The 23,679-nt window shown below is 41.8% G+C and overlaps 1 long non-coding RNA gene across 3 annotated transcripts in view; it reads right to left on the bottom strand.

The window, feature by feature from the left end:
* Positions 1–23,679, bottom strand: part of LOC108396335 (uncharacterized) — a 29,895-nt gene extending 6,216 nt beyond the window's left edge. Inside the window, exons 1-4 of one of the 3 annotated variants that reach the window (XR_012120988.1) lie at positions 23,370–23,679; positions 14,500–14,695; positions 8,601–10,759; positions 3,703–3,860 (exon numbers count right to left, since the gene is read on the bottom strand). This is a non-coding gene — a long non-coding RNA (uncharacterized lncRNA). The remainder of the gene's footprint in view (positions 1–3,702; positions 3,861–8,600; positions 10,760–14,499; positions 14,696–23,369) is intronic. The other 2 variants (XR_012120989.1, XR_005063137.2) reach the window with 2 other exon arrangements.

Raw genomic sequence — 23,679 nt, 5'->3', positions numbered from 1 at the left:
CCTCTATTGATGGACACCTAAGCTGTTTCCAGTTTGAGGCAACCTCTTCATTAAACTGTACTTTAGCTATCATTTATCAACGTTTGTAATATATTTTTGTTCTTTTAATGAATTGCAAACTAAGAATAGAGTATATCATACAAAAGAAATTTTTATTACTTTCAATTTTATAGTCACGGAAAGTTAAATTAAATGTATAGACATGTATCTGTTGCAAAGTATCATAAAAAGGCGAGCAAAAAAACTTCCAAGCATAAAAAATTACATTAGGATAAACTTCTAAGGAGGAAGTAGAAAAGAAATAGGAGTTTGAGGGGAAATAAGAAATAATGTGAACTGTCCAATGGTTAAAGATCTGTATTTTTTAATTGGATGATATAAATATTAAATTGCTATGGTATTTAGATTCCATTGGGTGTTTTTGAAGGTGATGTGACAGTTTAAGAATTAAATAATTAATATTTATAATATGTCAGAAATGGCAAACTTAGGATGAAAACAATAAGATATCAGTGTAAAATTATGTGAAGGGGTTCATAGTTTTCCCAAATTATTTTCCAAAGTCTATGCAAAATACCAGGTTAGGAATCTCCGTGATGCCTGCTACTTTATTCTAAACTGGGTCCTAGACTCTAGTTCATCACTCTCTTGCTGTATTTGTCCTCTTTGAACCTCAATAGGCCTTGAGAAAATGGAAACTGAGGTAAACCCTTAGCCAAATGCAACCCAAGTGGTCAATCAGTGTGGTTTCATTCAAAAGCCAGTCTTCTTGGTCTGGGGTCAAGCTCGGACACCAAAGTGGGAATGAATTTTACAGTTCAAAGCCTTACAGGAAGATTGCAGCCTTCCACCATCTTCTTTTCCCTTTTCCACTTACATGGCTTGGAATAATCCAGAGGAAATCGCAGGCATCCTTACATTGGCTATTTAATTTTTCCTCTGAGAAAGTCTCTTTGTACTGGAAACTAACATGCCATTGATTGTGTTATAGAAAATACTGACTACAGAATTTTACATGTTTCTTCTATATTATATTTAGTTGTATCTGTATATACAATGTCAGAAGAGCTCATAAGTTTGTGAAAAATGTAGTAAAAGTGGTGGAAATGACATAACCTAAACCACTGACAGTGATGGACATTTGAAAATCCTGGGGCCCTACTGAATCTAGGGGCCGTGGGTGGATTCAACCATTCAGGAACATTGAAGATAATACTGTACACTTGTACCATATTTGTACACTTTTTTCCAGATAATGTTCACTTCTTATGTGTCAAAATTGCCAAGTGGTTATGGCCTGAATGTTTCTCTCCAAATGAACACACTGAAGTTTAAATCCCCGATGTGATGGAATCAGGAGGTGGGGCCTGTGGGAGTTGATTAGGCCATTAGGGTGGTACCCCCATGAATGGGATTTGTGCCCTTATGAAAGAGACCCCAGAAAGTGACCTCACCCCTTCTGCCATGCGAGGACGCAGTGAGAAGATGGCTGTCTGTGAACTTAGAAGAGGGTTCTCACCAGACTCTGAATCTGCTGATGTCTTGATCTTGGGCTGTCCAGGCTCCATTGTGAAAAACAATTGTTTTTTGAGTCACCCAGTCTATGGTATTTTGTTACAGCAGCCCAAGTGAACTAAGTCAGAGTTTAGCACATACTTATTCCTAATTATTTAATCTTTGTTTGTTCCCACTTCCACTAAGTTTAAACTTCTTGCTGGCAGGGATTGTCTAATTCTTTTCTTCCCCTCATTGTTCCTATCACCGGATTAGGTACGTGCTTAATCTAGGATGATAGTCGAAGTCTTTAACAGCCAACTAATTAGAAAGAACACTGACCGTAGCATTTAGGAGAACCCCAGCTATGTCCAGCACTTTAGCTGCTGAATTGTAGAAAAGTCCAGGGGTTCCGAAGAAGTGACTAAAGTAGCAGGAGGCATCTAGGGGCCCCAGAGAAGTGAAGTTTTACCACTCAATACAGAACTATTTAAGTTTTAACAATCAGTATGTAACTGCACTGAACATCAATCCTGAGAGCAGACATTCTGTAAGAAAATTAGTAAAAGCATCATCATCTCCTTTTAACAGAAGAGTCAGCAAAGGCCCAAGATTCAAGTGTATGTTCCCGAAGTTTACCCAGGTTAGTAGCAGGGATGGCACTGAGCTTCCAGCTTCCTGGACTCCAGAAGTCCCAGACCAGATCATTTGATGGGCTGGACAATGCTCTTGCTCTGCCTTCATCCCTCACATCCATTTTTACCATTTCTTTCTTCCCCTCTTTGGGATGCTTTTGATTTTAACAAGCAATGCGTGCGGCACTCTAATGGAGAGCTACCCTCTGGTTACCAGACCCCACCGGACCCCACGGGCCTACAGGTCCCTCGAGGGTGGTCTGTAAGCTGTGTCCGCCTGGGCAGGGACCCTGGACCACTCCAGGCATCATTCACACTCCAGAGTCCCCCAGGTGACATCACCACCTGTGGAACGTGGCTGGGCTCCCGTGGGTCCCCTTCCCCGTCTGCTCTCCCGGCCCTCCGTTAACGGTCTCGCCAGGAGCGCTTCCTTAAGCCATGAGTCCCACACCAACCCGATTCCAGGCAGCCGACCGCAGTCTGTTTCCCAGCGCTCCTGCCGCAGGTGCTACTGCAACAGCCGGGGGGCTTAAAGCTCCAAAGTGTCCTCTCTTGGTTCTGCAGGCCAGATGTCTGAAATCAGGGTTGGGGTGGGGTGCGCTTGTGCGGCAGCACCTAGAGAAAATCTGTTCTGTGCCTTTCCCTGAGCTTCTGGCATTGCCCGCAGTCCTTGGCCTGCCTTGGTTTGTCGACGCGTCACCGCAGCCTCTGCCCCGTCTTCACGTGGCCTGCTCCCTCTGTCTGGGTGTCTTCTCTTCTTAAGAACACCAATCCTGCTGGGTTAGGGCCCATGCCCTAACGAGCATGCCTCATTTTAACTTGATTATGTCTGCAAAGGCCCTCCAAATGAGGTCACATTCGCAGGTCAGGGGGGTGGGTGTCCGCAGGGGAAGGACCTGCTCTGGGCCTCTGTCCTTGGCTTGAGGACGGCCAGCTTCTCGTCGTGTCTCTTCACACCATCTTCCTTCTGTGCATGTCTGTCTGTGTCATTTCCCCTTTTATAAGGACACCAGTCCCACTGGGTGAGGGTCCACCCTAATTACCTCATTTTAATTTAATTACCTCTGTAAAGACCAAATACCTCACAATCTGTGGTAATAGGAGTTAGGACTTCAGCATATCTTTTGGGGGACACAATTCAATACTTCACACTAACCCAAAACCCAAAACACTGTCTTTATTACTTTAAGATTTCATGAAGGTCAAGAATATAAACACAAAACATAGCATGTACTGTACGTATAACCCTCTGATCATACTTCCCAATTGTTATTCAAATGTCTGTATTTTTGTGTTTCTGAATCATTGATCATAAAATCAGAAACAATATTACGACTTTATTTATGGGGCTTACAAATTTACTTATAAAAAAATTTCCGTTTTCATTTCCTACAGTTGAGGTTAGATTCTTTTCTGACAAGTACTTCTTTTGAATTGGAAATTATGTACCCTTAAGGATTGGTTTGTGTGAAACAAATGAGTCATTAATAACACAGTAAATAAACCGTGCCATGGTGAAAAATGTGGGCTCTGTTGTCAGACTGCTTAGGTTTGCCTCCGCTCTATAACTTACCAGCTCTGTGACCTGAAGCGAACTAATCCTTCTAAGTTGTCTGTCCTCCATCCATAACAGGGGGATACGAACAGTACCATTATTTTGGAGCGCTTTGCACAGTGCCCATAAACATCGGATATTATTTTGTCTGAAGTATTAGTTTATACATCATAATTCTGAAAATGAAAAGACATAGAAGGAGGGAAATTTTTTCTTTAGGTAAAAATCTCACACTTGAAAAGAAAATATTACTAATTACTAGTTTTCGATTAGTATTTAATTACATATTTAAAAATACTAGTTATTTTTATTAATTACTAATATTACTAATATTTTTTTAAGTGACAGAATCTTACAAGTTCTTTTCTTTCTGAATTTAAATTCATATTACCAAAATAAGATTATTAGTCTAACTCCTTTCATGGGAAAAAATTTTTAATGATAATGGTTTTTTAAAAACAGGTAATTCTCAAATATAGTACAAATTCAAACACCATAACAAAGGAAATACAGTAAAAAATCAGTCTTCTCTTCTTCACCCCTAAGTTTCAGGCCACCTTTCCCAAGGTAACCACTGTTATGAGTTTCTTATATACCCCTCCAGAAACAGTTTGTGCATATGCAAGGAATATATGTACATTTCCCACTAATATTTGTAAACATGATAGCATATTATATATTCCCTTCTGCATCTTGCTTTTTACCATTGAATAATACATCCAGGAAATTTTCTCTTACCAATGCCATCATTTTGTTTCATTCTTTTTCATTGTTGCATAGTATTCCACTCAATGGATGTACTGAACATATTTAACCAACTCACTGCCAATGGGCATTTGGCGGGTTTTTTTGTTTATTTGTTTGTTACTGCAATATATATTTGTATCTTTAAGCTCATATGCAAATATAGCTGTAAAATAGATTTCTAGACGTACAATTGCTAAGTCAAGAAGTACATACATTTGAATATTTGGTGGTACTTTCTGAATTGTCCTCCCACCAACATTAATTCCCTTATCACCATTAGGCTGTTATTAAAATTTTTTAATTTTTCCAATTTTTTACATGTCAACAGCATTTCATTCAACTTTGAGTTTCTATTTCTCTTGTTAGAAACTGAGCTTCTTATCATTTTTTAAATGATTTATATTTTCTTTATTACAAACTGCTCAATTTGACCATGTGTCTATTTAAATATATTTTTAAAAATAATATTCTATTAGCTCTTTACATACTAAGGAATCTAAACTTGTGTGTGTGTGTGTATGTGTGCGTGTGTGATATTTTTCCTGTTTAGCCATTTGTCATTCATTTTGTTATAGTATTTTTTTATCCTGCAGAAATTGAAAATAATTTTGGGACTTACACATATTAATAAGTTAGGAGTCTATAGGAGACTACTGCAATGCTGCATAGGAGGGTCAGGCGGCTTGGGCTAGAGTGATGTAACGGATGTGATGATAAGTGGTAGATTTGAAGACAGAGGTATTGTGAAGCCAGAGCTTGGCTGATGTATTAACTATGGCAGTGGGGGTGGGGGTGGGGTGGGTAAATTGAGAGGTGTTGACTCTGAGGCTTTGGCCTGAGTAACCAGATGAACAAAGATGCCACTGACTGAGATGGGCAAGATTTTAGGAGGAGCAAGTCTCTAATTTGTTTGCAAACATGCTTCTACGTGCCTGGTTTTGTAAGGTGATACACATTCAGGTCTTGTTCATTCATTGTATACTGAGGTTCTTTGCATCAAAGCGAAATACTGAGTCAAACTATATATTTAGTGTGTCTGAAACTGTCATTACTATGTTGCATATACTCATAGAGACCAAGAGAGCTAACATAATACCTGCAATGTCATGACTTCACCTGGCTTGTGATCCCTCCTGGGGACTTTAGCACAGGCTATGAAATAAATGGGGAAACATTGACCCATCTCTGTGTCTGGGATTGATTTAAATGAGTTTGACTGTTTTTCCCTGAATTCACAGGTATTTAACTGACAAGTCGAGTTAGTTTAGCAGTTTAGCCTGGTAACCTAATAACAAAAAAAATCAGACAGGTTTGTACATGTCCAAAGGACCATGGTCTGTGAGCTCAGTTGATGGGGGCAGGGAAGAGGTTGATTTTCTCAGAGACTTTGAAAACATAAAATTCCACATGGATGATTAATGCTTCTCTACAACATAATGGGTGTTGGCAAGCAGTGGGAAAGATTCTTAATTAAAGGGAAAAAACAGTGTTATGGGATGATCTCTGAGAATTAAACCATTCTCAAGGAAATCTCTGAGAGTCTGTTCATCTTTCTTTTCCATGTATCCCTTTGAAAGTAAAATTTATGCACAGCATTATTGGACATGCTGAAGAGCACCTGCCAACCAACCATTTAGTTCAACTACTGACATGAATTACCAACTCTTTTGCTATCATTTTGCCTAGTTACTGGTTTTTCTCATGAAGCCTGTTTTATTTCCTGATGCGCTGCAATATCTGAAGTGAGATTAAGTCTAGGAGCAGCCATGTGACTACACAGTGGTGAACAGGAGCAGCAGAGCTACCTGAGGTAGACTGAGCAAGTGCAGTGCTGAGGGGATGGGGGAGGGGTGGGGACCACGCTTTCCTGCTGGCTTCTAAGGTTGTCTTCCCTGGGCTGCTGGAATTAGTCTCTCCAGCAGGAACGTATTATCTCTAGCTGGCTACTGTTCAGATACTTTATTTTAAAGAAGGTTAAGAAGACCTGTTGAGTGACTCATCTTTGACATAAATTGACTAGAATTAACTCTCCCCTTGCCAAACAGGTGTGTAGGGCACTAAAGAGACCTAGGGGACATCTAGGACCCCAGACTATCAGTTTCAGGTGGAGAATACAGGATGGCAAGTTAGGAAGAGCATGACGGCTCTGCTAGACTTGAGTGCCTGAAGAAGAGGGAAGGTCCCCACTGCTTCGCCCACAGCTGTCAGGCTCTGAGGAGCCACATGGCAAGGCTATGGATGGGTGCTCTGGTTAACAGCTCTAGCTGAGCTCTCAGCCAATAGCCACCTTCCTCTGCATGTCAGCAGAGTGAGCCACCTTGGATGTTCAGCCCAGGTGAGTATTCAGATGACTGAGACCCCAGCTGACATCTGATTGTGACTGCATGAGAGACTCCAAGTGAGAACTTCCCAGATGAGCTCAGTCAACCCCTGGGACTGTGGACGGCTTATCATGTGGCAGAAGTTGCTGATATATCTGCCCCTGTGGGTGAAATAGGGGTCAGGGAAAGTAAAAGCAACAAATATATACTGAGCATAAGACTCTCTGGAAGCTACAAGTATGTATGCAGTTGAGACAGGGAGACAGGCAGTTACATGAAAGAGTAACAGATGGTTCAAGGTAGCACAGGACTCAGAAATACAGGAGTGCAGGGAATAAAAAATATCATTGTAGACTGGGAGTCTTCACGGAGGGGGGACTTGAAGTGGGAATTGAAAGATGAAAGTACTTGCAGCCAGAGGAGGACTATGAGTGCAGCAGGGACACAGGAGTATGGCTTCAGAGATGGGCCCAGCTCTCAGAGATAAAATAGGTTGACTGGGCTGAACATGGGATTTATGTGCTTCTGTAACAGGTGATGACACTGAAGAGGGGACCTTGAACAACAGTCTACCTGCTTGTTAAGAGAAAGGTTAGAGCAAGAGTTTTAGGTTGAAATGCTTCTGTTAAGGTGAGACCATGGAAGTGAAGTTTTCACAAGTAGACAGTCCCCAGATAACTTTAATTGCGCCCCTAAAACACTTTGTTTTTAAAGTGGTCATTTATTTTTTTTTAAATCCAGTTTCCTCAAAAGCAACTCCAATTGACTGGGAGAAAGAAGAAGAACCATTCAGGGAGAGGATTATCATTGTTAAGGGAATTAACAATATTTGAGATTATCACTGTTAAGGGAAATGACAATAATCTTGAGTGGTTCTGTTCTAACCAAGGGGAAATTTGGAGTCAAAGGTAATCTAACTAGAGTTGGGACCACTGATGCCAGCTGGTGAGGCGGGGCCATTCCAGCTATTTCAGTTACTCTTGAAGCCAGGTTCAGGAAGAGGCCATGTCCTTCTCAGCTGAATGCACCATGCTTATGGTTTTGCAAAGATGTCACAGGGTAAATGCTCTGGAAGCAGATACTGAGGTGGAGTTTGGGGGCAAGATATTTATAGGGATGGGCACCCTGCAGAAAGAAAAGAGGGTTAGACAGAGAGGAAAACGTTGAAATGCAATGCAGACCCAACAAAACCTTGGCCAACCTGATGGGTTGCTCTGGAATGAGTATTGCCCATTACAGTTGTCTTGCTGTGAGTAATTGCAGTAATTCCAGAATCTCTTGCCTGGCCTCAGTGCATCTCTGTACAAGTAGGTTTTTCCAAGGGGTGGAGAGAATTAGTCCATCTCCATATCAGTAGGTGATTACTGGGGGAGCTAAGGCATATCTGGACTAGAGAGGTTGGGTGGAGTCCTGAGAGACACAGGTGAGCAGAAGTGGACAACTGCTTGTAAGCAATAAATGAGTTTCTCCCACTTTATTTCTCCCTTTGACTGAATTTGGCTTGAAAGGTAATTTGCCTCAGGCTGGGAACTTATTTTCTCCCTGGAGTTACATTTGCATTGGGCTGAAAGGGCTGGGCCTGTATTCTCACTCATAGGTGTGAACTGCCCCAGGTGGGGCATGAACTCAGGCGGGGTGGCCCTCTGCACTGAAACTGACCCTGATGGAGCTGCCTGCTGGCCCTGCCCCCCACAGCTGGGCATCAAGTCCTTCCTTGAAGTGGCGGAAGGTTGAGGTATAAGCTCTGAATCTCCATGTCTCCATGTCCAGCACAAAGAGGTCATAAAGCTTAAGGTCATATTAATAAGAATAATATCTTTCCTTTTATGAACGTAGATTAATGCTTACCTTGGTAAGTGTGTCTGCTCATTCACTTACAAAAAGTAAGTCAGTTGCACTGATCGCTGGTAGAAGAGGGGGCTCCCAGTACAAGAGCCTATATTGGGCTATACTGTGACCCTCTGCAGCCAGGATCTTTTCCTCCAGCCTAGTGACCTACCACTTAGGCTGGAAATCCTGAAAGAAGAGTGTGGTATAATAAAAATACTGTTTGATCTTTGGCCCTGGTTGCTGGCACAGAGCTTCAAAAACCCTTAAATTTCCTAAGACACACAAGTGTCTTTGTTACGCTAATGATGTGCCTCGGGTGGCAGGTAGGTAGTTTCAGAATGGAGGCAGGTTCCTGGAAAATCCAACTACACCTTTAGAAGGTCAGACTTTTCAGCCCCACCCCCAACCTCTGGGGAGGGGAGAAGGGCTGGAGATTGCGTGTACTAACCAGCAGCCAATGATTTAACCAGTCATGCCTTTGTAATGATTTTAAAAACTCTGAACAACAAGGTTTACAGGAGCTTCCTGGTTGGTGAACAATTATGTAGGGTAACTGAAGCTCTTGAACTCTGGACCTTTCCAGACCTTGCCCTCTGTACCTCTCCATCTGACTGTTCATTTGTATCCTTTATAATAAAATGATAATTATAAGTATAGCACTTCCCTGAGTTCTGTGAGTCGTTCCAGTGCATTATCAAACATGGTGGGGGTGGGGGACATGTGAGAACTCCTGAATTTGCAGCTGAGTTGGCAGAGGTGCAGATGGCCCCTGGGGATGTAAGGCTGGCATCAGAAGTGGTAGTGGTCTTATAGAACTGAACACATCTTAACTTGTGGGGCTGCACTTACTTGGTAGTTAGTGTCAGAGTTGAACTGAACCGTAGGACACTACTGGTGTAGGGAAACCAACACCTCAGGGGTCACGTGAAGAAGGGTGATACAGATCATGGACTAGGATAGCCAAGCAGCTGTCCTCCAGAAGGTCTGTGTTTGTAAGGTCTTCCCTTGTATCCCAAAGGGGAAGGAGTCATTTTGATTAACTGAATGAACAATTCAGTTCAGTCTCACTTGGTGCAAAGCCAGGAGGTAATCAAGAGAGCGATAAGACTGGCTTCCTGGCTATCTTGAGGGGAAGAAGGCGAAGGAATTTGGGTAGAATGAGATCAAGGAGCAATTAAATCTCCACATCCATGAACTTGGTTCCATATTCAGACACCCTGACTCATCCATCTGCATGTTTCTCTGTGCCTCTTTGTGTCTCTGTCTCTCATACACACATTCTGCTTTCCTCTGCATTTCAATCTTTGGCAAGTTAAGCTCACTTCAACTGGAGTCAAGACACCCATCACATTTTTAGGCTTACATATAATAATTTTGCAAGCTTGCAGGGGAGAAATGCATGCTTTTCCCCCTGGTGGTGCTAGCATAATTCTCGGCATGATGCTTTCTGACTAATTGGCCTGGCATAGGCAGTGGGCCCCTTCTAAACCAATCATTGGCTTGGGTCAGGAGCCAGGTGTTGGGGTCAGCCCCACCCAACCAAGTGACGTACTGAGGCTGGATCCCACTGAGACCTTCTAAGAAGCCTGAGACTCTTAGAAGGGGGAAGCCTTTATCCAAAAACTCTAGTCTCCCATTGGATCGAGGGATGCTCCATGAGGCATTAACTCCTCCTCCCCACGAGAAACAGAAGCAACAGGAGATAGATATATGATAGGGTAGAAAGGTTTGTCTTAAGGAATTGGCTCATGGGACTGTGGAAGCTCAGGGCATCCAAAATCTGATGAGGGAGGCTAGCAGGCTGGCAGCTCAGTAAGCACTGCAGTTTGAGTCCGAAGGCCATCTGCTGGCAGAATTCCTTCCTGCTCAGAGGAGAGTCAGTCTTTTTGTCTTAGACCTTCAGCTGATGGATGAGGCCCCCTTGCATTAGGGAGAGCGCTGTGCTTCACTCAGAGTTCACTGATTTAATGTTAACCTCATCCAAAGAGTAACTTCACAGAAACAGCCAGAATGATGTTTAACCAAATATCTGGGCACCACGGCCTGGCCAAGTTGACGCACAAAGTTAACCAGGACACTCCCCCACACCTACATCTTGCATATGCCTGAGTGCCAAGGAGATATTTTCGGTGCAAAAAGCTTCCAGAAGTGCTGGGAGAAGCCGAGACTGGAGTCTGCTGAAGAGAAAGAGGTATTTGAACCAAAGCAAGTAGCTCCATTTGTCTAAATTTACATTTAGAAACTAAAAAGGAGTCTGTATACCAATAATTGTTACATAAAACCAGGAAGAAACTGGATTTTTCTAATGACATGTTTGAGCCAAACTAAAATCAATCATTCATTTTTGGTAAAACTAGACTACTTCTAAAAGAATCCTTAAGTTTTTAGCCAGTTAACTTTAGCCATTTGATTCAATGTGAAAAAGAAAAAAGTGTGTGCTCCCCTCAGGAAATATTTTCCCAAACTGATGGTAATGGAAGAAAACAAAACCAAAACCTTTTACTTTAACAATTAAAAAGCATGAATTCCTCCTTTCCTAGAAATTGGAGAGATCCCAGAATTCTTGGGCTATTTCTTACTGACTAAGAAGTGAAACATCTTCAGAGACTCCAAATGGCACTAGACCATGTTGATGAAGAGTTTTCATACACATACAGGTTAAATAATTCCTTATCTGCAATTCTGTTTTAGGGGTTGGGGGGTGGAGGGGAGATTTATTTAGGCTTTCAAATGAATTCAGCCAACTTGCTTAATCAAAGATGCTTAAGACTTACAACATATAAAATGAGGTTGTTGGGTTTTTTTTTTTAAAGATAAGAGATGATTTAAAAATATTTAGTGCTTCAGAGAAGGCACATAGTGAATCTGTGGCATCTTGCTACACTCATGGACAGTGACTGCATTGGGGTATGGGTGGGGACTTGATAATATGGGTAAATGTAGTAACCACATTGTTTTTTCATGTGAAACCTTCATAAGAGTGTGTATCAATCATACCTTAATAAAAAATTTAAAAAATATATTTGGTGCTTGTTTCTACTTACACGAGGTACCTACAATAGCCCTATTTGTAGAGACAGGAGCTTGGATGGTGGTTCTAGAGATGAATGGTGTTGATGGTTGCACAACAGTATGAATGTACTTAATGCTACTTCTTGAACTTAAAAATGGTTAAAATGGTAAGCTTTACATCATATGTATTTTACCACCAAAAAAAGCTACTGCAGAAACATATCTATCAAGAGTGATTCAGGGGGTTACACCCCCTCTTTGGCAATGAACAATGAGCTTGATGATTATGCGTGACTGACTATAAAAATCAACAGCTTCAAGGAGTCAAGGAATATTCTGGGGTTTTCACTGTAAAATAGAAATCCATTTGCTGACATGCTGACAGAATAACTGAGAATGTGATTAAAAGAATACTCTTAAGGATAAGAGGTCAAAAATTTGGCCTGTGCCTTCTGTTAGCAATGAGAAGCATGTAGAGCTGGAAAAGAATTTCACAGAGCAGGGATCCTGTACAATTTCTCCTTAAAAGCCACTTTTAAAAAGTAGTAGATAATCATGATCTAATTAGAAAAGATACTGGGTTTTTTTGTTACCTTGGGCACAATCTATGTGCAATCCATTCCCTGAGTTTTTAAATTGTCACCCCTCCCTTATGCATTATGTTATTGTTTTAACTCTCATACACTGATTATTTTAACTCATGAAGTACTTTAAATCAAAACCTTTCTAATTTAAAAAGATATGAAATTCCCAAACATAAGTCTACCTAAATAAGAAAGTTTGTTTTATTTCCTCTGATACTTAGCTTAATTTAGGAGCTTACACATAACAAATGAGTGCATTATTAAGAGTTATACATAAAATATCCAAATATAAAATAATTATAAAATAGCCAAATTTAATTATAAATAGTCAGGCAAATAGAAAATAAGTATTACTGATATGAAGTATCTACATGACAATGAAAGTATATAATATATGCAAAATTCTTAAGACAGGGTCTAGCTCTAATAAGTGCTCAATAAAAGTTGGTTTTTATTGACGATATTGGTATCTTTAATTCACTTCAATTTAAGTCCATGAAATATGTAACAAATTCTTAGTGTATTTTTACTAGGCAGAAGTCATCTTGCTAGGATGTTTGGGGGAACAGAACATTGAAGGAGAGAAACATCAAGTCTTCTGGGGGTGAGGGATTGGAGAAAACATTACATAAACAATAAAGCACTCCACACAAGAGAAGAACTCAGCGTTATGGGGAGCCAGGTGGATCAGGGCAAATGCACAGAGAAAGAGGCAATGTTCCGGGACCTTGAAGAATGGGTGGGATTCCCACTGGTAGTATGCGAGAGGGAGGTGGGGCACATTTCAGGTGGAGGGAGGGAAGCAGGGCACAGGTGCAGAGAGTGAGGGGTGGGTGCACAAACAGGATTATAGGGTTCACTTGGAACCCGAGGTGTGGTGTCAGTTCTTGGAGGGCACCCTAGAAAGGCTGGTTGGAGCCAGAGTACAGAATTCTCAGATTTTGAGAGAAAGGGACCCTTTGAAGGTGTTTGTACATGAAAGAACATGACCAGAGGAAGTTTTAGAAAGATTGATCTCAAAGAATTCTGCTTCTACTGTGTTACAATAAAGAGGAAAATCTCTTTCCTATAGCAAAATGGTTAGTTCTCACATCACAGATGGGGTCACTGGCTGCCTGAGGCACAGTCCCCGCATAGTAAGGTAATAAACCCTTGGTTTTCAGACTTGAAGTCCAGTATGTTTTCTATTTTGGTAGTACCTTGAAAGATCTTGCCACTACTGTTGTACTGAAGAAACCTGTAGGCAAGATGTCCCAGTGGCTCCTGGGCAGGCTTCCTGATGGAGCTGGAGAGACAGTGTGTAGGGTCACATCCCTTTGATGCCTTCTGAGAGTGCCAGCCCACAAGGTCTCTCTTGACACTGAGCTGTGCCACTTTGCAGGAGGAAAGATGGAGAAAAAGAAAACCATTCCTCTAGCCATCTTCAATATGCCCAATCTGAATTTTTCTTCCTTCAGTGATGTGCTGGAGCTTCTCTGCTGGACGCCTAGTTTTCCAAAACGGCACTGTCCTCAGTGAGCAGTGGTCAAAATTGGTGTTCTTTAGGGGGAAGACAGTAGAAAACTATTCTACCACTTTGCTGACATCACTCTAGCAGGTTGCCTTTTAAAGAATGAGAATGCCCCTGTAAGATTAATTTCTCTTCATTCATTCACACTCTGCAGAGAATTATATTTTCTGACTATAAAATCTGAGCAACTCAGGGCATTTTCTTTAGAATCAAACATCAGATTGATGGATATCAGGGATGGAGATCACTCAACTGATGCATAAATTCAGTCTGACTTAAACCAGTGTGACTATGAAGAAATGAGCTTTTTTGCTGTCTCTGAAGGGAATTCCAAGAATGGGAGGCCAAAGAACATTTCTGAAAACAGCACTATTTTTTTTATTAAGGTATCATTGATATACAGTCTTATGAAGATTTCACATGAGCAACATTGTGTTTACTACACTCCCCCCTATTATCACGTTCCCACCACATACCCCATCACAGTCACTGCCAATCAGTGTAGTAAGATGCTCTAGAGTCACTGCTTGTATTCTCTGTGCTATACTTTCTTTTTCGCCCATGTTATGAGTGCTAATCATAATACCCTTTAATCCTCTTCTCCCTCCCCACCCCCTTTCCTTTTGGTAACCACTAGTCCATTCTTGGATTCAAAAACAGCACTATTAAATTAAATTAAATACATGACCTCCTACTGAACCTGCATGGAAGGTCAGTCCTGTTTTGGTTTTTCTCAAATTTACAAGTTTGTTTTCAAAACTGAGTCTCATTCTTTCATGAAACATTTATAACAGAGGTTGCTGATGCTCACCAATTATCAAACTGTCCTCTCTCCTTCCTGGTCACACAGCCAGATTACACCTCCCAAGTTCCTCTTGTCTGAGGTGGTCATGCAGCTAATGTTGGCCAGTGGAATGTGGTCCCTGATCCCTCCTTGAATTCTCCATGTGTCCTTCTTTCCTTGTCTGTTGGTTGGATGCAAAGAATCTTCTGAAGACTTCGGGGCTCTAGAGGATGGAGGGGCCACAAGATGAATGAAGCCTGAATCCTTGAATGACTACATGGAGCAGAGCCCACTGCCTCCCAGCAAACTGTATTGGGTTGTGACTCTTTTTGGTTAAGCCAATTAGATTTGGCTACTGTGTATTATGGCAGTGAGCCTCTCCTGACTGATATACACTGTATCTGATGTACCTGCTAAGACTTTATAGGTGACACCTGTACCGTTTCTGAACCCCAAATCTCTAGAACACTGGACATAGCTGTTTTTTCAGGATTTACTTAAGATTAGTGTTATGCTCTTTTAGTCCCCCAGGCAAATCACTCCTCTTAATTCAGCTTCTGTTCCACTGTCAATCTGTTCAACCACTTTTGCAGGAGACTTCTGTGAGGACAGTCAGCTGCATTGCTGATAAGAAGCTTTGACTGTCCAGAATTCACTGCTTTACAGTTTGTCATCCCTGTCTTCAACAGCTCTGTCAACAGACCTTAGAGCCTTCCTGCCTCCCCACCAAGTGCCAGAACATTTCCCACATTGTCTTGAATATGTGCTTTGAGATTGTGAACTGTCAGCACCCAGTAGAGCCTGACCTTCAGTGCCAGAACTTTCGATAACATAACCAGCCCACTGAGCTCTCAGAGAATGAGAAATCTATTTTAATATCATCCTCAAGTTCCTTTTTGTGTCCTGAGGGAGCTATATGCATAAATGCATTCTATTTGTGTTGTGGAATGAGTCAGAGTGCAAACCAGTAATTTGACACAAGGAACCAAATTTTCATGTATTAGGCTCAAAAACCCTCAGCAGACATAGTAAATGAATAAATTTTTCTGGCTGCTCAAAACTCACCAAATTTATATTTACATGGACTTAGCTACCTAGATTTACCAGCTTAGCAACAATGTAAAGTGGACAGAGGTCTGGTTATCATCTGTACATCTCTTGGTGGTGTTCTGAAGCAAAGACCAGGTCAGTCAGATAACTGTTTGTAAATGCAGGCTGTGATCTGGGAGTCAGCTGCTGACAATGGTGGTGAGTAAAAATGTTTTGTAGTATTCTGCTTTCAGCAAAAATGTTTGCAGTTGTATAAAAATCAAAGGAGCTGGGCATGTATTTTGGTTGAAAAGAAACAGTTGAGAACCATTAATCTAAATAGACCTGCATTTTTTGAGATTTAACATTCAGACACCTCTGTAAATGCATTAATTTGAATTGTTTGTTGCTTTCTCAGAAACTACATTCCTTTTATGTGTAACAGTGACAGATGGCATGGCCTGAAGTCATCTAAGAGATGTTCGTTCATAGTTCAGTCTTCTCAAGTGACAACCACATACCTAATAAATGCATAGAACTAGAAATAAAATTAAGATTTCCAAGTAAAAAGTGGTGAGATTGCCAAAGGAAGAGGCATTATTTTTCTAATAGTCACAAACATAGGCAAAATCACACCTCTGAAGATTAAATTGGTGCTAGAAGGAACACGATTATAAAAGATCTTTGTAAGCTATAAAGTACTATATCAAGTGAAGGTTATCACTGCTTCTTTATTTTTTATTTTTTATTTTTTATTTTTTATTAAGGTATTATTGATATACACTCTTATGAAGGTTTCATATGAAAAAACAATGTGGTTACTACATTTACCCATATTATCAAGTCCCCACCCATACCCCAATGCAGTCACTTTCTATCAGTGCAGCAAGATGCCACAGATCCACTATATGCCTTCTCTGTGCTACACAGTTCTCCCCGTATCACTGCTTCTTTTACTACAAACGTTTATTGCACGTCTCTAAAATGCCAGGCCCTGTTCTTAGTCATTGGGATGCATCAGCAAACAACTCAAAGTCCATGATACATCTATTCAAGTGTTGGACAGACAATATATAAGAGATTCCAAATATAAGGTCAGGCAGTGACTGATAATGCTTTAATTAAAATAAAGCAAGGTAAGTGTATAGAGTTACAGATGCTGATAATTACATGGTATGGTCAGGGGAGGCCTCTCTGAGGAGATGGCAACAGACAGGAGCCCTGAGAGACGGGACAAAGTGGGCCATGTGGAGATGCAATGGAAGAGGGTAGAGATGTGCACACAGAACGTTCAGCATACAGATGTTCCTCACAACCATGGACTTAGATGAAATTATCTAGAGAGGGAATATTGAGAGAATCTAGACAGACAAGAGGAGAGGGGCACCCCAGGTCACTCCCTCATTTAGAGGTAGCAGAGGAAGGAGAACCAGCAATGGAGACCAAGAAGCAACAAATGAGATGGGAGGAAAGCCCAGAGGGTGTGACATCCCTGAAGCCAAATGAAGAAAGTGGTAGAAGGGGGAACCTTGAGCGGGTGGTTATCCATACAAAAACAAACGTTATAGTTAAATCTCCACCTTACCTGCATACAAAAACAGGTTCCCCTGGGATTAAAGACCTACATGTGTAAAGCAAAACTTAGCAACTTTTTAAAGTTCTGTAGGTGAATATTTTTATGACCTCGGTCAATGGAAGTATGTCTTTAAAAAGCAATAAAGCAATACATAAACAGCACAAACCACAGAGGGGGAAAAATGAATAAATTTTAAATTTCTGTTCATTAGAAAACCAAATTAAAAAGTAAAAGACAAAGCACAAACTGGGAAGAGATATTTGCAGCACATATAATCACCAGAAACTGCTTGATAATTCTGAATATATAAAGGACTCCTACAAATTAGTAAGACAAAGACACTTAACCCAATAGAAAAATGGGAAGATGACATAAATAGGCATTTCTCATTAGAGGAAGCCTGAATGGGCAATAAACATATGAAAAGATGTTCAACCTCATTAGTAATTTGGAAAAATGCACATTTTAATCTTCAGAAGGTACCATTTTATATCCAGCAGATGGGCATAAATTTTAAAATCTGACAGTAGCAATTATCAACAAGAATATAGAGCATGGGAAATATTATTCACTTCTGGTGGGAGTATAAATTGGTAAACCACTTTGGGGTAATTAGCTGAGAATTTTGGTATTAGCTGAGAAATCTGAAGATGCGCATGCCCTATGGCCCAGCAGTCTTTCTCCAGAGAGACTTGCCCATATTGACCAGGAAGCCTGAACAAGAATGATCGTAGCAGCACTGTTTGTGATAGCAAAAAATAAAATGAAATACTATTGCAATAACACTAAAGTCATCAACAAGAAGAAAATAGATAAATAAGCTGTGACATAGTCATTGTGGTAGCCAGCCTCCAAGATGGCCTCTGATGTCACTCCTGGCATTCATGCACTTCATGTAATCCCCTCCCCCACTGAATAGAACTCACCTGAATAATGTGAGAATTTATGAATTTATGTAAAGTTCATAAAACTGAAACTAAATAATACTCAAAAGTTATATACATATATATTGTGAAAGGATATAGAATAGAAAAGAATATAAAGCACAAAATTCAGGACAGTGGTCACATCCAGGAGGGGGAAGGAATAAGCAAGCAGAGAAAGATACACGAGTTTCTAGTGGAAATGTTCTACTTTTTAAGCTGACCGGTGGGTACACTGGTATTTATTATATTAATATTAAAATCTTTTGAATATATGAAACAGTTGTTTCAGAAGGAAGAGAATCTGAAAAGAAAGGAAAGGAGAGAGGACTTTAAGGTCAAAGAAGTAATCAAACAGTGTACCTGTTTCACAATTTTGTCTTCATTCCTGTACTAAGATGGTTTTGATGTCTTCCCAAACCAATATTCTGACCTTAATTAAGATCACATGGGTCTGCGTGCTCTATTCTCTCTCACTGAAGGCTGCTGCCCACCCAGCCTTGCTCCTGTCTATTCTGTGAATCAGATCAAGGTACAGTTCTGTATTCTCATCTCAGGCTAACACCTTCACTTTTTAACTGTATCTCTTCCCAGACTCAATCTCCCACAATCTGATCTGTTAATGAAATCACACTGAAGTATAAGTTAGCAAATTCACTTCCTTTGGGGGAAATTTGGGGTTTTAATTCAGTTCTAGAGTTCAAATTCTGATTTGGAATCTCTATGTCTCTCCCCCCTCTAAGATTGATTATTTTGTGGCTTCATGAATTTGAAGTCCTTGGGACAAGTTAGTGGGCATTTTCTCAACCTGGAAGGCAGATACTAAAATTATACTCTAAATAAGCATGAGACTGCTTATGAGGGAGCCGCCTTTCTCTTACTGTATAAGTGTAGTTGTGTGTGTGTAACGTATGTCATGTGCAAGGTATTATACAGTTGGACCAGCGCTCTACACTCAGGAGCTGCATGTAGAATGGAAGGTAGGGAAAGAAATTGAATCTTTTCATGATGTAAAATACCGCGGGTAAGGGTAAATCTTTCACACCAGAAACTAGAATTAAGAGACAGGTCCTAAGTGATGAAAAGAGCCCTTTTCTTTTGGACTTAATTACAGCAAAGTTGAGGCATCCAGGAGCAACTTAGAGGTGGGAAATCAGGGGGCACCATCTAGAGAGGCAGGCCAGGAGCACTCCTCTGGGGACCCCAGGTGCAAAGAGAATGGACCACAAGCCTTGTGGATCCAAGGAAAGCTATGGTGACATTGAGTTTATTTCTGAGACAGACTTCACTTATATACCTCACATTCCCTGGGCTGAGTTACCTGCTCATCTCCACTGTCATCCGGTTAAGTCTTGCTAGGTCTAGCCTGGCTCAGCAGTAATGGTATCTAACTTTACTGAGCATGTACTATGTGCCAGAAGCTGTATAAAGTCACTTGACAATGTGAGTCATCCCCATCAAGGATGAGGGCCACTCAAAAAGCAGAATTAAACCTTTAGGTCAGCCACCATGGTGCACCGGATTCTAATACTAGGACTTCTAATTCTTGGAAGCACTGGGGCTTCCTTACTCAGGGGATGTGAAGTCCGAACAGGAGAGAATATTGAATCTGAAAGTTGATAGAAACAAATAAGGTCTGAACTAGGAAAAACTGTGGCAGGAAAAGGAAGGCCCATGAAATGTATTGAAAAGAAACAGTGAGAAATGCTGCTGAAAGCAACAGTTACAGGTAACAAAGACTAGAGAGAGGATGTTCAGGAAAGGAACGCCCTGTACAGGCCAGTAGAGCAAGAGGTTCCTCCCAACAACTTTAGGAGTTTGCACTTATACACTGCCTGCCTGAATCTTTTATTTTTAATATCAGATCCACTTACTTAAATGTACTTTGGAACTAAGTATCTCCTTTGATTATGTCAAGAACCACAACCTGAAGCAAACCATTCTATGTTCTTCAAGGCAGTTTTGGAGCTCTGTACTGGTTTTATGGTTTTTATAAGGATCATCTTATTATAATTCTTGCAACTGGATCTTTTACCTCCGCTGCTTCAAATTCATCTGACTAGAATCTGTTCCAGTGTCCTAAAATGAAACAAGGTCAGTCCATGTGAAATTTTTGTTCTAAACATTTCAGTTTCTATTCTTGTTGTGTCAGTTGGGGGTTGAAGCACAGGGACATGTGGGCTGGGTTTTTTTCTTTTATTAGTTTCATGTCATAGGTCAGAAACTGTAGCAGTCTTCTGCTGCTGAGCCAAAGAGGAGGAAGAAAAATGTGACATGAGTTTGGTCCCAGCTGCCTCCACTAAGGGACAGGATCAACTCCTGTCGCCAAAGTGTATCTGGCCATGTTCCTTCAGAATGTCCCCTAGTCATGACTTTTTTGAAATAGAGACTAGATAACCATGCAAAGGGGTGAGAGTAGTAATGATGTTGGCAAGGCAGGGAGGGACGTGGGAGCAGAATTCCCAGCAGAAAACCTGGACTGGACACCTTTGCTGTCCAGAGGCACAAGTGGGTCAACGTCATTTGGGGAACTATGGCTGCTGGCTGAGCTCTTGTCCATTTGTTGGCTGTCAGGGGTATGTTTATTATAGTGAGTCAATCTCTGATCGGCTGATTTTCATAAGCTAGGGATTGACCTGGTTGGTTAGCTTGTAAAAGCATGTTTACTGAGTCAAGTTATCATTAATGGATGGAACAACATAAAATTGGTTCCTGTGGCTACTTGTTACCATGGCTACAGAACAATCATTTTTTTCCCAGGTTGGTGGTGACTTTTAAATTCTCATGTATAATCTGTGTAGCTGTCTCTTCAGCCATTAAAGATCTTCCTTATCTTCCATGGTAAAGCCTGCCAATTTCCTGTCTAATATCCATTCTCCCCTCTTCCTTACTAACAAAACCTAAGGGTAACAATATTCTTAGACAACCTTGCATACTGGGTTGACCTTGTGGCACAGTCCTCGCCGGTGAGATGTGAGCAGAATCATCAGCTGCTGCTCCTGGAAAAGCTCCTCAAAGGGGAGCTGAGTTAGTGGGCGTGCCCTTTTCTCCTTCCTGCCAACAGGGAGGTCAGTGTCTGGGGGCAGGAGCCATCAGGCATGCAAAGGAATTAAAGCCACACCCTAACAATGGCAGATAAAAAGAGAAAGAGGGCACACAAGAGACCCTGAATATGGGAGAGCTGTCCTATCAGCTCTGGACTTGCAGCTGTGTGGGAGGAAAAAACAGACCTCTAATTGCTTCAGCTACTGTGAGTCAAGTTTTCTGTATGGTTAGCCAAACCTATTTCCAATCGATAAATCTGCCCTTCTGTTTTCCTTACCTCTTCACTTCAGAAGCCTATCAATGGCTCCCAGGTGTCCTAGTTGCATAGCAGAACGCTCAGCACAATGACACACTGTCAATATATATTTGTTGAGTGTGCAATTCCCAGATGAGGTTTTTGTGGCTCCTGGTATGAGGCAGTAAGGAGTACAAAATATCATCTACAGAGTAATCTTGCCAAAAATAGTCCACCTGAATCCAATCATGAAGAAACTATTAGATAAATTCCACACGGGAGGCAATCTAAAACAACTCACTGGGGCTCTTCAAAAAGTTCCATTTGACAAAAAAATAAACAGTAAAGTGAGAGGGAGGATTTTTCTAAATTAAAAGAAACTAAATAAATATAACAACCGAATGCAAGTGTGAACCTCAATTGAATCCAGACCAAACAATAAAAGATATCTGGGCCCCCCAGTGTACCTGGGCTTCCCTGCCACAAATCTTGAAGGCATCCACAATGACCTGTTGGGTATGGAAACAACACTTCTCAAGGGACAGTACTCAGAACCCCACACTGACCACTCAGATTGGGAGAGAAACTTGGGGCATTGTTTACTCTGAAAAACATTTCATATAGAAATCCAGGAGTTTCTTTACAGCTCCAAGGATCAGTACAACCAGAAAGGCTTAGGAAAATTCTTAAATCTATCAGAGGTGCTCCTGCAGGAAGTCATGTAACCAACACATGACAATCCTGCGCCAAGCCTCAGAAGCCACCGAGGGATGCTTGCTCCTGAGAGGTGAGACTCTGAGGAGTCTTGCTAGGCGTGCAGCAAAACTCAGCCACACACGCCACGCAGCCAGGGCAGAGCCAGGGCCGAACGGAGGGGGAGTGCCGCCGAACTCCAGGCTGCACCAGAAGCATCAAACAACCACTGTGAAATGACGTTTTGCTGAGTGGGAGACACACTGGGGCTCCTACCTCAGTACAAGGTGTGGGTGAGAAAACGCAAGACCAAGGGATCCACTAGGAGGCGGTAGAGTACAGTGGTTAAGGGCTCAGGCCCGGGGTCAGGAGCTGGGACCTGTCCTGGCGTCTCACTTGGCAGATAGGTGACCTAAAGCTAGTCACAACCTCTCTGAGCTTTAGTTTCCCTTTCTGTACAGTGGAGATGAGAACAATGTCTGAAGTGGAGGTTTGCCGTGGACAAGACACGTGCCTGGCACACTGTAAGTCATTGTCATCCACTGAAATAATGTACTATCCACAGGAAAACTAGGGGGGAAGGCTGCCCCTGCACACGTGCATATGGGGGCGGGTGTGCAGCAGAGCAAATGAACACAAGCACATTGAACTTGCAAAGGCTGAAAGACGCTGCTCACGAAGGTGAACTGGGGAATGGGTCACCATGGGGAGACAAAGACCTGTGACACAGAGGCCAGGAGCTGCCTCCTACCCCCTCCAGCTGCAACCTCGGTTTAGTTCCTTTTTAAAAACATTTAATTGTGGTAAAATACACTTAATACAAAATTCACCCCCTTACCCGTTTCTAAGTGTACAGTTCAGGGGCATTCATTGCACTCACATTGCTGTGCAGCCATTGCCACCCCCTCCAGAACTTTCTCAGAATGCAAAACTGAAACTCTACCCGTCAAACGATAACTCCCCATCCCCACCTCCTCACCCCAGTCCCTGGAAACCACCCTTCTACTATCTGTCTCGGAATTTGACTCCTCAAGCTGCCTCATATAAGTGGAATCATAAAGTACTTGTCTTTTTGCGACTGGCTTGTATAATGTCCTCAAGAGTCATCCATATTGTAGCATGTGTCAGCATTTCCTTCCTAACCGACTAACAGGCCACCGTATATACACACATTCTGTTTATCTACTCCTCTGCTGATGAACATCTGCAATCCTTGTTTAATTCCTTCTGAATCAGATGGTCCATAATGAATTTTCTGGGAGAGGTTAGGCATCCGGGGGAACCAGGGCCTGACCCCTGAAACAAGAACAAACCTCCAACACAGCAAAGACCTAGGAGAACAAGAAATTATTTGCAGACAAGGGAGGACAGAAATTCAGCCTGTATTCAGACTCACCTGTGTAGACGATCCCTCATGCAACTGAGGGGTGGCTTCCCCATGACAGTCATTGCCTCTCAGTTCCAAATCCATGCTTCCCAACTTGGCTTTGGGATGCTAAGCTAAGACCCTGCAAACCCCATACTGGCCCTACCAGTTAGGGGTGCTACAGGAAGGTTGCAAGCCTGGAGGAAGGAGGAGGGATTTGCCAGCTCCTTTCCGCTTGTGGTTCCTCTCAGCAACACCCAACAAAGCCTCTGCACCCCGGAGGGCACTGCCTTCCTGTAGCAGCCACTGAACCCACTTTCCTGTTGTTTCTACGCTTGCA

This window comes from Manis javanica, chromosome 9 (assembly GCF_040802235.1).
Source record: "Manis javanica isolate MJ-LG chromosome 9, MJ_LKY, whole genome shotgun sequence".
NCBI lineage: Eukaryota > Metazoa > Chordata > Mammalia > Pholidota > Manidae > Manis > Manis javanica.
This window is presented reverse-complemented; position numbering and strand designations above follow the sequence as displayed.